Source organism: Schistocerca nitens, chromosome 3, assembly GCF_023898315.1.
Source record: "Schistocerca nitens isolate TAMUIC-IGC-003100 chromosome 3, iqSchNite1.1, whole genome shotgun sequence".
NCBI lineage: Eukaryota > Metazoa > Arthropoda > Insecta > Orthoptera > Acrididae > Schistocerca > Schistocerca nitens.
The window spans coordinates 807,568,690-807,581,295 of NC_064616.1; the positions used below are offsets into that span (position 1 = coordinate 807,568,690).

The 12,606-nt window shown below is 45.4% G+C and overlaps 1 protein-coding gene across 1 annotated transcript in view; it reads left to right on the top strand.

Moving 5' to 3' along the window:
- The window catches only part of LOC126248836 (uncharacterized), a 535,548-nt gene that overhangs the window by 293,638 nt on the left and 229,304 nt on the right, over positions 1–12,606 (top strand). The window lies entirely within an intron of this gene.

The following is a 12,606-nucleotide window of genomic DNA, read 5'->3' on the forward strand; positions in this document are numbered from 1 at the left end:
ATTATGGGTTATATAGTTTTTGACATTTTAAACTGAGTGGCCTTGCTAATAATGTGTCTGTCTGACAAACTACAAAACCTATTACGTGATATTGGAGATTCCAGACATTAGCAAGCCATAATCATACCTTATTTTTTAATCTGAAAAATTCAGTTCATTAATTTAGTGTTTATTTTAGTCACTACAAATAAACATAATCTGGTGCCCTTCAAATTAGGATTAAAAACTAAATTCAAATCATATATTTCTCAGTTTGTGACTTGTATTCTCAAAGTGACCTTACATGTCATCAACTACTTGAGGAAACACATCAGAAGAACACTACTGGCCTCTAAAATTGTGAAACCATGAAGGCAACATGCAAGAAACATCAGAATAGCACAAACTGTACTAAATACTTAGATACATAAGTGATCAGCATTTCAGGACAACCACACAAAATAAGCTAGAATAATGCTTTTTCCGAAAGATGATGAGACTTACCAAACAAAAGCGCTGGCAGGTCGATAGACACACAAACAAACACAAATATACACACAAAATTCAAGCTTTCGCAACAAACTGTTGCCTCATCAGGAAAGAGGGGAAGGAGAGGGAAAGACGAAAGGATGTGGGTTTTAAGGGAGAGGATAAGGAGTCATTCCAATCCCGGGAGCGGAAAGACTTACCTTAGGGGGAAAAAAGGACAGGTATACACTCGCACACACACACACATATCCATCCACACATACAGACACAAGCAGACATATACATATATATGTCTGCTTGTGTCTGTATGTGTGGATGGATATGTGTGTGTGTGCGAGTGTATACCTGTCCTTTTTTCCCCCTAAGGTAAGTCTTTCCGCTCCCGGGATTGGAATGACTCCTTATCCTCTCCCTTAAAACCCACATCCTTTCGTCTTTCCCTCTCCTTCCCCTCTTTCCTGATGAGGCAACAGTTTGTTGCGAAAGCTTGAATTTTGTGTGTATATTTGTGTTTGTTTGTGTGTCTATCGACCTGCCAGCGCTTTTGTTTGGTAAGTCTCATCATCTTTCTTTTTAGATATATTTTTCCATGTGGAATGTTTCCCTCTGTCATATATATATATATATATATATATATATATATATATATATATATATATATATATAGTGGATGACTCATTTGGAAATCACTTTTGACTGTTGGTTGAGTATGAGAAGATTATGTTATGACTTGTGTATGAAGGAGAAGCCTCTACCAGCACACGAGCACACATCCGAATTCAACAGCGACTAGATCACAGCCTACCAAGATTGTGGCTTATTTTCTCACAAATTGCTGCTCGCTTTAGTCAGAAACTCACAACTATCATACAAATATGTTTTTTCAGCTTCTTTTGACATAGCAGCAGAGAGAAGCATGCTGACATGGGGGCACGCAGTGACAACATGGGACACAGGAGTGGCACAATATCATCTTTTCAGTTGAGTCCAAGTTGTGTGGACAGCTACAGAGGATATATCTGTTTTTGGACCCTCTGAGGAGAACAAATATTGCCAGACTTCATTTGTCATCATCATACAGGCCCAGCATCTGGTGTGACAGTACAGAGTGCTGTTGGTTACACAACATGAGCATCTCAGATTCGCATAGTCTGTAGTTTGGACAGCAGCCATTACATTTCTGAAATGCTAAGACTGGTGGCTGTGCCCTGTCTTTGAGATCTGTGACATTATCTTTCAACAGAATAACAGAAAACTGCATGTTATCTGTGCTATCCTGACCTAACTCAATACAAAAGATGTTTGTCTGTTAGCCTGGGCATGTTCTCCAGATCTCTCACCCACTGAAAACAACTTCTAATGGATTGCTGAGAGCCTGACACACTGACACTTACTTTCCACAACTACTGATGAATTCTGCCACAGAATTGAAGCAGCATGGAGTGATGTACCCACATCTGTCATCCAAGTTCAGTTTCATTTAATATCCCACTGGGTTGGAGCCATTCATGCTGCCAGAGGTATCATCTCTGTTACTAAATTTTGCATAATTTATATCTCTAAATCATTGACAGAGTGTTCAGTCTCCCTATTATACTGTCAATGCACAATAAGTAAACTTTCATTATTTGCTGTCCTTTTTTGGTGTTGTAATTGCAATGACTAGCAGTGTACTTAGGTTTGAGTATACTTAGTTTCCAAAATGGATAGCCATATTCCAGTTATCAGACCTTTTGTCTGACTAAATCTCAAGAAAAGCAAACAATTGAATATGAAATGTAAATATATGTGGTAATGAAAGTTCTACATGAAATGTATTCGCAGTTGCAAATATGGACAACCATCACCAATACAATGGAATGACAATAATGAAAATTTGTGCCAAACTGTGACTCGAACTGAGGTTTCCCACTTATCGCAAGCAGTCCCCTTACCATTATGTATATTCATGTACCGGGAAGACATTTTGCTTGAAAATCACTTATCTAGTATCGGCAGATAAATCCGGTATTGCAGGGCTTGTGTTACTCTGAATTATGATGCAATGTTTCTTTGTACATGCATGCATGAAAGTTTGTGCCAAACCAGGACTCAAACACAGTTTCCCCACTTATCATGAGCAGTTGCTTTGCCTTTAGGCTATTCGAGTACAACTCACGCAGACCCAAACTTCCTTATGTCATCAACTATGTTTCTACAACCAGTACTCATACTTCCATTATGTATATTCCAATACACCCATAAAGAGGATACATTTTACTTGAAAGTCACTTGCTCAGTGCCAGTGGATAAATATGATATTGCAGTGTCTGTGTTATTCTGAATTACAATACAACGTTCCTTTGGACAAGCACTGTGGTGAGTACAGCCATTATGAAATACGTGAAATCATTCACAGTTGCAAATATGGACAACCATAAGCTATACAGTGGAATGAAAACAATGAAAATTGTTGTGCCTACACCAATAACATTCTTTTTTGGATGCAAAGCTTTGTCAATCATTGTTTACTTTCGTAGCAATGTCGATTTCCTGCAAGTACATGGCAATGTGGAATCCTGCAGCTAAATCATCCAGATATTCCACATGGACTCTACATGAAAATTCTGCAGAAATGCACTGTAGAAAGACATCTAGAGCCCTAATTTCCACTTCTCTGAGTACGACTTGATCTGCTTCTGAATTTTGTGTCAGCTCATCTGCCTCACACACACTGCTAATTGTTCGAATATGCGAGCTTTGCTGAGCATCTCATGATACAGCACATATGCTTTAGCCTCACCCATTAGACATAGATTGACCATCTGTGGACTCTTCCATCTGACCAATTATATTATTAATACTGTCAACTCTTCTGTTGTTTTACCAGAGAGGTGTATTATTAGGTTAACTGCTGACACATCTGTGGAGGAGGAGAGTACACTACCACCTTAACCTCACCTGAACCTGACTGTGACTGTTGCACGGCTTGCAAAGCTTCTAGTAGCTTCCAGAATGAAATTTTCACTCTGCAGCAGAGTGTGCACTGATATGAAACGTCCTGGAAGATCAAAATGGTGCACTAGACCAAGTCTCGAATGTGGGACCTTTGCTTTTCACGGGCAACTGCTCTACCCAAGCACGACTCATGACCTGTCCTCACAGATCCCTGGAAGGTAAGAGATGAGACATTGGCAGAAGTAAAGCTGTGAAGACAGGTTGTGAGTCATGCTTGGATAGATCACTTGCCTGCAAAAGGCAAAGATCCTGAGTTTGAGTCCTGGTCTGGCACACTGTTTTAATCTGCCTGGAAGTTTCTAGTTGCTTACTTACCACATCATTGTACAATTTCTGGTGAGTATTATCCTCCCACAGTTTCGATATCTGCTCTGTTGGAGCAGCTATGGCATCATTCATATTACCCCATTGCATCTTTGTGCATTTAATTACTACTTTTACACTTACAAGGCTAATACGAATGTGAATGAAACACTTCCTCTTTTAAAAGTAACAGAAAAATTCAACAGACATAATCACACCTAAAACTCATACAAATAATCTTAACTAATCTTTGTCTGATCATTGCCCAGCAACACTAAATACAATTTTTCCGCATGACCACAATGCCTTCAAGTGGTGCAAGTTACTGGTTCCATTCTAGTATATGGTACACTATGTCCAAATTTTCAGGCAAGTGATTTGCAGAGGGAAATAGTTCCATGCTCGCTGAACCTACTGCCGTCAATTGAAATGTCTCCAGATGGTGATAGAAGCACATGCAGTGATGGTGTCTTCAGTTCCCAGCAATAACAAATCGTGTTGTTATTGTTGTTGTGCTGGCTTGCTACCCAGAGCTGTTGTTGGAGCTGGCTTGCTAGCAGTAGTGCCAGTTGTTGATGATGCCTGGGGCTAGGTCAACTGCAGGACATGATTGTGTATGCAGTTGCAGTCTGGTCAGAGTATAAGTGTGGATACCACAGTATTTAATCAAATATATCAAGAAACCTTAGCTGTTTGAAAAAAAAATTTAAAAAAGTCCTTCAAATACAACATGTAAGTTTCACTGTTGTTATATTTTATTCCCCAGACTTTCCCAAATGCATTTCCTTCCATGGGAACAGTAGATGGCATATTGTGACTTATCACAGTACACAATGTCTTTTTTCTGCCTTCTGTCATGAGGCATTTGTCATGATAAAGTATGGCTCCTGGGCACAGCAGTTCCCTAGTATTGATAAGTAGAATCACACCATTCATACTGAGTTATGATAGTGCAAGGAGTTGATAACAGTACGGAGTGCTATAGTGAGAATGGCAATTGGAGATTTCAGCTCTTTTAGCTGAATTTTTTAGTGCTGTACATTCATAAGGTCAATATGTGTGGACTGCATTACTACTTCTAGATCATGAGTATTCCATTACACTTCCACTAGAATATGAAATTGGAAATAGTTGAAATGTTATACTAATGGCACACAGTTCATGAGCTGCACAAAATATAATGAAATTGATTTTTGTATAAATATCAGTTACATCCACTGTGGATTATGTTGTGATGGCTGTGACTGTCAATTAGAGTGAAAACACATTAGAAAGCTATTGTAAATTTCAGTGACAGAATGCAGCACAAATACTGCTTCACTTGTACTTGCAAATCACAACTTAATCTCTTGGCTACCTAGCATGCAAAAAATCGCCATTCCTTTCCAATAACAACAATCATGTAGAAGATGCCTTCCACTTGATGAGGAAGGTTAACCATAAAAATGAATAGTTGATAAAATTAAACTTCATGACTGATTCAGAATTATCTTTTTTTTTTGCATTCTGGATTTTTTGTGCTGTCTTCTTGTGTTATTCATATATTTCACACGTTGGAACTGTTATAACCTTTAATCACTAATAAATTGCGTGGATATACAAAAGTAGAAACAATAGCGGGTTACATGCTACTAACTCTGTATCTGTCATTCGACTGCCGTCTCGTGACATGCGGCCGGCGCCGTTCATAGCTAGGTGGTGCTCCCGCGCTCAGCCGAGTTGTGGAGCGCCTCTATCGCCGTAGCGGCACTTTTAAATATTGTGGCACTGTCACAACACTTTTCCCCCCTTGAAAAAAAAAAAACAAAACTCACTTCCTTGGAGACATGGACAGTGCAGAGACATCCATGGCCTCTTGGGAGGCCCCGAGAAGATCCCGCGGAGAAACACGAGAGTATGGTCGAAAATGTCCAGGACGGAAGCTTGTGCGTGGAACGTGCCTCCTGGACGAGATGATGGGTGAAAACTCCGGAGCAGCATCCATAGGTGTCGTGGACCTGAGGGTGTGCTCCAGCGAGATGGGTCCCAGAGAAGGCGGTGTCACGACTGGGGCCGGTTCCAGCGTACTCGGAAGCGGTAGCGATGCCGGCTGCAGCAACACGCACGGAAGATCGGCAGCAACGACAGGACCGGCTTCTCGGGCTGGTGGAGGCAAAAGAAGGGGCGGTGGCACCGGCGTGGCCACCACTCGTGGGCGCATCTGGTCATAATGGTGAACAACCATGCCGTTGTCCGTACGTATTTCACAAAGCCGGTGGCCGCGAAGAGCCTTGACCACCCCTGGAATCCAATTAGGACGAGATCCATAACCTCGTGCCCACACGTCGGCGCCCACCGAGTATTTTCCCGCACTAGGGGACACAGTACAAGGCCTGACAGGGTGCAGCAGGTGCAGTAGAGTGTGCGGTTGGCGGTCATGCAAGAGTTCAGCAGGGCTGCGATCACCCAGAGGAGTGAAGTGGTAAGAACTCAGAAATTGCAACAGAGCGTCATCTGTAGAAAAATCACTAAGGAATTTTTTCATCTGGCTTTTGAAAGTGCGGACAAGGCACTCGACCTCCCCATTCGATTGCGGATGGAAGGGCGGTGCTGTAACATGATGAATCCCTTGTCCAGTACAAAAATCACGGAAGGCCTGTGAAGAGAACTGAGGGCCATTGTCCGTGACGATCGTGGATGGAAGACCTTCTAGCGCAAAGATTTTGGACAAAGCCAGCATCGTCGCCGCAGTGGTGGGCGACGGACATCGAACAACAAACGGAAACTTCGAGAAGGCGTCAATCAACAGTAGCCAGTAAGTGCCGAGGAAGGGGCCGGCAAAGTCAGCGTGCACCCATTCCCATGGCTGCGCCGGATCAGGCCACGGAGAGGGCATTGTACGGGGTGCAGCCAGTTGTTGAGCACACTGACCACACGCAGCGACCATGTGGGTGATGTCCGAATCAATACCGGGCCAATAAACGTGCCTGCGGGCCAGGGACTTAGTCCGAGAAATCCCCCAATGGCTTTCATGCAACAGTTTGAGAACATCTTTGCGAAGAGAGGCTGGCACCACGACCCATGGAGATGCGCCATCCATGGCCAGAAGAACAACACCCTCACGAACAGACAGACGAAGGCGCAAGGCATGGTAGTTGTGAAGCGGATCCGATGCCCGGCCCTTGGTCCTGTCCGGCCAACCCCGTTGAACAAAACCGATCACCTGACGCAGGTCCGGGTCCCGCGCAGTAGCCAACACGACCTGCGAACCTGTAAGTGGAAAACCCTCGACCGCACGACGTTCTTCCTCATCAATGTGGAAACAGAGTAGTTCATCTCGATCGAAAACCGGGTCGAGGCCCATCAGCAAACGTGACAACGCGTTAGCGTTGGCGTGCTGGGCCGTGGGGCGATAGTGAATCTCATAGTGAAAACGAGACAAGTATAAGGCCCAACGTTGCAGGCGGTGAGCTGCCTTATCCGGAAGCGACGCCGATGGGCTGAACAGAGAGACCATCGGCTTGTGGTCGGTGATGAGGTGAAACTTAGAACCATACAAAAAAACGCTGAACTTTTTTAGAGCATAAATGATAGCGAGCGCCTCCTTTTCGATTTGAGAGTAATGCTGTTGGGCATCGTTGAGGGTCTTGGAAGCATAGGCGATGGGTCGTTCCCGACCCATCCTCATACCGATGGGCGAGAACAGCCCCTAGGCCATACTGTGACGCGTCAGTCGCCAGAATCAAATGCTGACCCGGATGGAATGTGGCAAGACAAGGCGCCGACTGCAAATGAGCCTTCATGCGGACAAAAGCCTGCTCACACTCGTCGTACCAACAGAAAGGGACGTTTTTGCGTAACAGCTGATGCAGAGGATGAGCTACCGCCGCCGCGGATGGAATGAATTTGTGATAATAAGCAATCTTGCCTAGAAACGCCTGAAGTTCTTTGGCTGTAGACGGCCGGGGTAGAACGTTAATGGCCGCAACGTGCTGACATAGAGGACGTATACCCTCACGGGACAAGTGGAAACCAAGATACACAATGGTGGGTTGGAAGAACTGTGACTTGTCCAGATTGCACTTCAACCCAGTCGAATGCAGAACCCGAAACAGTGAACGCAAATTGCGAAGGTGCTCCTCAGTGGAGGCCCCCGTGACAACAATGTCATCCAGGTAGTTGATGCAGCCGGGAACGGAAGCCATGAGCTGTTCCAAAAACCGCTGAAAAATAGCCGGCGCGCTAGCGATGCCAAATGGTAACCGCTGGTACTGATACAACCCACAAGGAGTGTTGATGACGAGAAATTCCTTGTAAGACGCATCCAACGGCAACTGATGGTACGCCTCCGATAAGTCAAGTTTGGAAAAGAACTGGCCGCCAGCGAGCTTGGTAAATAACTCCTCAGGATGGGGAAGAGGATAAGTGTCAATGAGGCTCTGAGCATTGACAGTGGCTTTAAAATCACCACACAATCGCAGACTCCCGTTTGGTTTAGAAACCACCACGATCGGCGATGCCCATTCGCTGGAGGTAACAGGAAGGAGAATCCCTGAAGCTGTTAACCTGTCTATCTCAGCCTTGACAGGTGCACGCAACGCCATCGGAATAGGGCGTGCCCGGAAAAACTTAGGGGGAGCTGTAGGCTTAAGAGTAATGTGGGCTTCAAAATCCTTGGCACGACCCAGACCAGCAGAGAACACGAACGAGAATTCAGAACACAATCCATCCAGCTGTTGATACGGGATATCCTCAGATATGAGGTGCACATCATCATCAATGGAGAACGCGAACAACTGGAAAGCATCATAACCGAACAGGTTTTCAGTGCCTGCATGATCCACCACATAAAACGTGAGGGGCCTAACAACAGACTTGTAGGCAGTGGAAGCATCAAACTGGCCAACGATAGGAATTTTCTGCTTATTATAAGTTCGCAGATTTCGCGTAACTGGAGACAAGGGAGGGGAGCCCAACTCCAAATACGTGCGAGAATTAATGAGAGTTACTGCAGAGCCAGTGTCCACTTGCATGTGAATGTCTTTATCCAGAACACGAACAGTAACAAACAACTTATTTGTTTGAGAAAGCACACAGTTAACATCCATGTCCGATGCCTCGTCCTCGTCGACAGGAACTTTAGGGGACTGACACACAGAAGCAATGTGGCCTTTTTTCCTACATGAATTACACGTGGCCCAACGTTTTGGACACGCGGCCCTGTCATGCTGTACGAAACAACGTGGACAAGAAGGAAGTGCGGAACGAACCTGCTTCTGTGGTTGCTGTTTTCGCTGCGAGCGTGGCGGCCCAACGCGACGTTGTTGACGCGAGTGGACCGCCGCCACATCGTCGTTCCCCTGGGAAACAGGCAAATTGTCCATGTCGAAAGTTGTCTGTATAGCGCCTACATCACACCATGCGTCTATTTGCGCACCAGCAGCGTGAGACACTTCAAAAGATTGAGCGATGCTTAGAACTTCCGACAACGACGAGTTTGGCAGTTGTAAGTCACGTTGCCGAACTTCTTTATCAGGAGCAAGCCGTAGAATAGCATCCCTAACCATCGAATCAGCATAAGACTCATGATGAGTGTCCGTGACAAACTGACATTTCCGACCCTGACCGTGTAGTTCCGCCGCCCAAGCCCGGTAAGATTGATGGGGCTGTTTACGACACCGGTAGAATGCCACGTGGGCGGCAACGACGTGGGTGTTTTTTCAGTAATAGGTAGACAATAAGTCACACATTTCTTGGAAGGACAGAGAGGCAGGTTCCCGCAGAGGGGCTAACTGAGATAGCAGCTAACAGATCCGTGGGGAAATACAAGATAGAAACAACGACTTACAGATAGGAGCGTCGACAACGCCGAAAGCCAAGAAGTGTTGCCACAAACGCTTCTCATAATCCTCCCAGTCTTCAGCGGCCTCGTCGTAAGGAGGGAATGAAGGCGGAGAAGAGGAAGACAGACGATGAGTAAGCGACGTCGACAACGCCTGAATAGCAGCCGTCAGCTGTGTTTGTTGTGCCTGAATAGCAGCTGTCAGCTGTGTTTGTTGTTCAATGAGCGCTTGCATAAGCTGTTCCATGTCTGCCCCGACACGAACACACAATTCCACAACACAGGAAAAAAAAATATCCGACCTCAGCGCCAAAAAGTGTTATAACCTTTAATCACTAATAAATTGCGTGGATATACAAAAGTAGAAACAATAGCGGGTTACATTCTACTAACTCCGTATCTGTCATTCGACTGCCGTCTCGTGACATGCGGCCGGCGCCGTTCATAGCTAGGTGGCGCTCCCGCACTCAGCCGAGTTGTGGAGCGCCTCTATCGCCGTGTTCGCGTACTGATGTAGTGACACTTTTAAATATCATGGCACTGTCACAACGGGAACAGATATTTTTTGTCATACAGTATGTGTGAAATTGCGAGGAGACAGTTTAAGAAAAAGAAGACAGATATAAGGTATTCAACCGATATCTCTAAGAAGCATGTAAAGTCAGAAATGTGAAGGACATGATGGATATTAATGGTGCAATGGGATCAGGATGGCTTGAGTGTTTATTGACCTTGTTGCAGGTTGCAAAAGTAATGCAGGGTGGTTGGTGGAGCAGCAGATACAGGGTGTTTCAAAAATGACCGGTATATTTGAAACGGCAATAAAAACTAAACAAGCAGCGATAGAAATACACCGTTTGTTGCAATATGCTTGGGACAACAGTACATTTTCAGGCAGACAAACTTTCGAAATTACAGTAGTTACAATTTTCAACAACAGATGGCGCTGTGGTCTGGGAAACTCTATAGTACGATATTTTCCACATATCCACCATGCGTAGCAATAATATGGCGTAGTCTCTGAATGAAATTACCCGAAACCTTTGGCAACGTGTCTGGCGGAATGGCTTCACATGCAGATGAGATGTACTGCTTCAGCTGTTCAATTGTTTCTGGATTCTGGCGGTACACCTGGTCTTGCAAGTGTCCCCACAGAAAGAAGTCACAGGGGTTCATGTCTGGCGAATAGGGAGGCCAATCCACGCCGCCTCCTGTATGTTTCGGATAGCCCAAAGCAATCACACGATCATCGAAATATTCATTCAGGAAATTAAAGACGTCGGCCGTGCGATGTGGCCGGGCACCATCTTGCATAAACCACGAGGTGTTCGCAGTGTCGTCTAAGGCAGTTTGTACCGCCACAAATTCACGAAGAATGTCCAGATAGCGTGACGCAGTAATCGTTTCGGATCTGAAACATGGGCCAATGATTCCTTTGGAAGAAATGGCGGCCCAGACCAGTACTTTTTGAGGATGCAGGGACGATGGGACTGCAACATGGGGCTTTTCGGTTCCCCATATGCGCCAGTTCTGTTTATTGACGAAGCCGTCCAGGTAAAAATAAGCTTCGTCAGTAAACCAAATGCTGCCCACATGCATATCGCCGTCATCAATCCTGTGCACTATATCGTTAGCGAATGTCTCTCGTGCAGCAATGGTAGCGGCGCTGAGGGGTTGCCGCGTTTGAATTTTGTATGGATAGAGGTGTAAACTCTGGCGCATGAGACGATACGTGGACGTTGGCGTCATTTGGACCGCAGCTGCAACACGGCGAACGGAAACCCGAGGCCGCTGTTGGATCACCTGCTGCACTAGCTGCGCGTTGCCCTCTGTGGTTGCCGTATGCGGTCGCCCTACCTTTCCAGCACGTTCATCCGTCACGTTCCCAGTCCGTTGAAATTTTTCAAACAGATCCTTTATTGTATCACTTTTCGGTCCTTTGGTTACATTAAACCTCCGTTGAAAACTTCGTCTTGTTGCAACGACACTGTGTTCTAGGCGGTGGAATTCCAACACCAGAAAAATCCTCTGTTCTAAGGAATAAACCATGTTGTCTACAGCACACGTGCACGTTGTGAACAGCACACGCTTACAGCAGAAAGACGACGTACAGAATGGCGCACCCACAGACTGCGTTGTCTTCTATATCTTTCACATCACTTGCAGCGCCATCTGTTGTTGAAAATTGTAACTACTGCAATTTCGAAAGTTTGTCCGCCTGAAAATGTATTGTTGTCCCAAGCATATTGCAACAAACGGTGTATTTCTATCGCTGCTCGTTTAGGTTTTATTGCCGTTTCAAATATACCGGTCATTTTTGAAACACCCTGTATATGAAGCCAGGTGGACAGCCATCACAATGTCATGGAAGCACTGACAGAATGATAGCCAATTTATTAATTGCAAGCAGTATAGCAGTTAAAATGTCATCTTACTGTGGTCAAACAGGTGCTGGCTGGCACTCAACAGTGGTGTAGCTTAGCTCAGAATGTGGCCTCAGGAGGTGTCTGGCTCACAAAGCCACTGAGCCTAGCAGGCACCATTGGGGTGAAGCATTTCAGCACCTCAGCAAGTGTATGGCTTTATCAGGCCCATGCAAGCAGCAGGCATGCAGTGACACCAAGCCCCACAGTAAGTCAGTCACAGCAACTGATGCAGATGCATGATCAGTTAACAGCCTGGGGCAGGGCCATTGTATGGTGCACACAAGCGCAACGGTGAATCGATGACACCAGCGTATGATGCAGTATCAGCAGCCTGTGAACTTAACTCTGCAGTGGCAGAGTGTATAGACACAGGGCAGGCAGCTGCTCAGTAGCAAGTCAGGCATAGTGTATCCGGTTTCACCACTGAAACAGTTTGGCCACCATTTTATGCTGTGTCAACAGTGTTCCAGCCCTGCCAGCAGCAATAGGGGCTGGATGTGTTTTAATTAGTCTCACTCTAGGATCAGGGTGTGTGGCGGTTCCACCTGCTTTATTTCTTCGTTTGTTGATTGTCCTCAGTGTTGACTTACT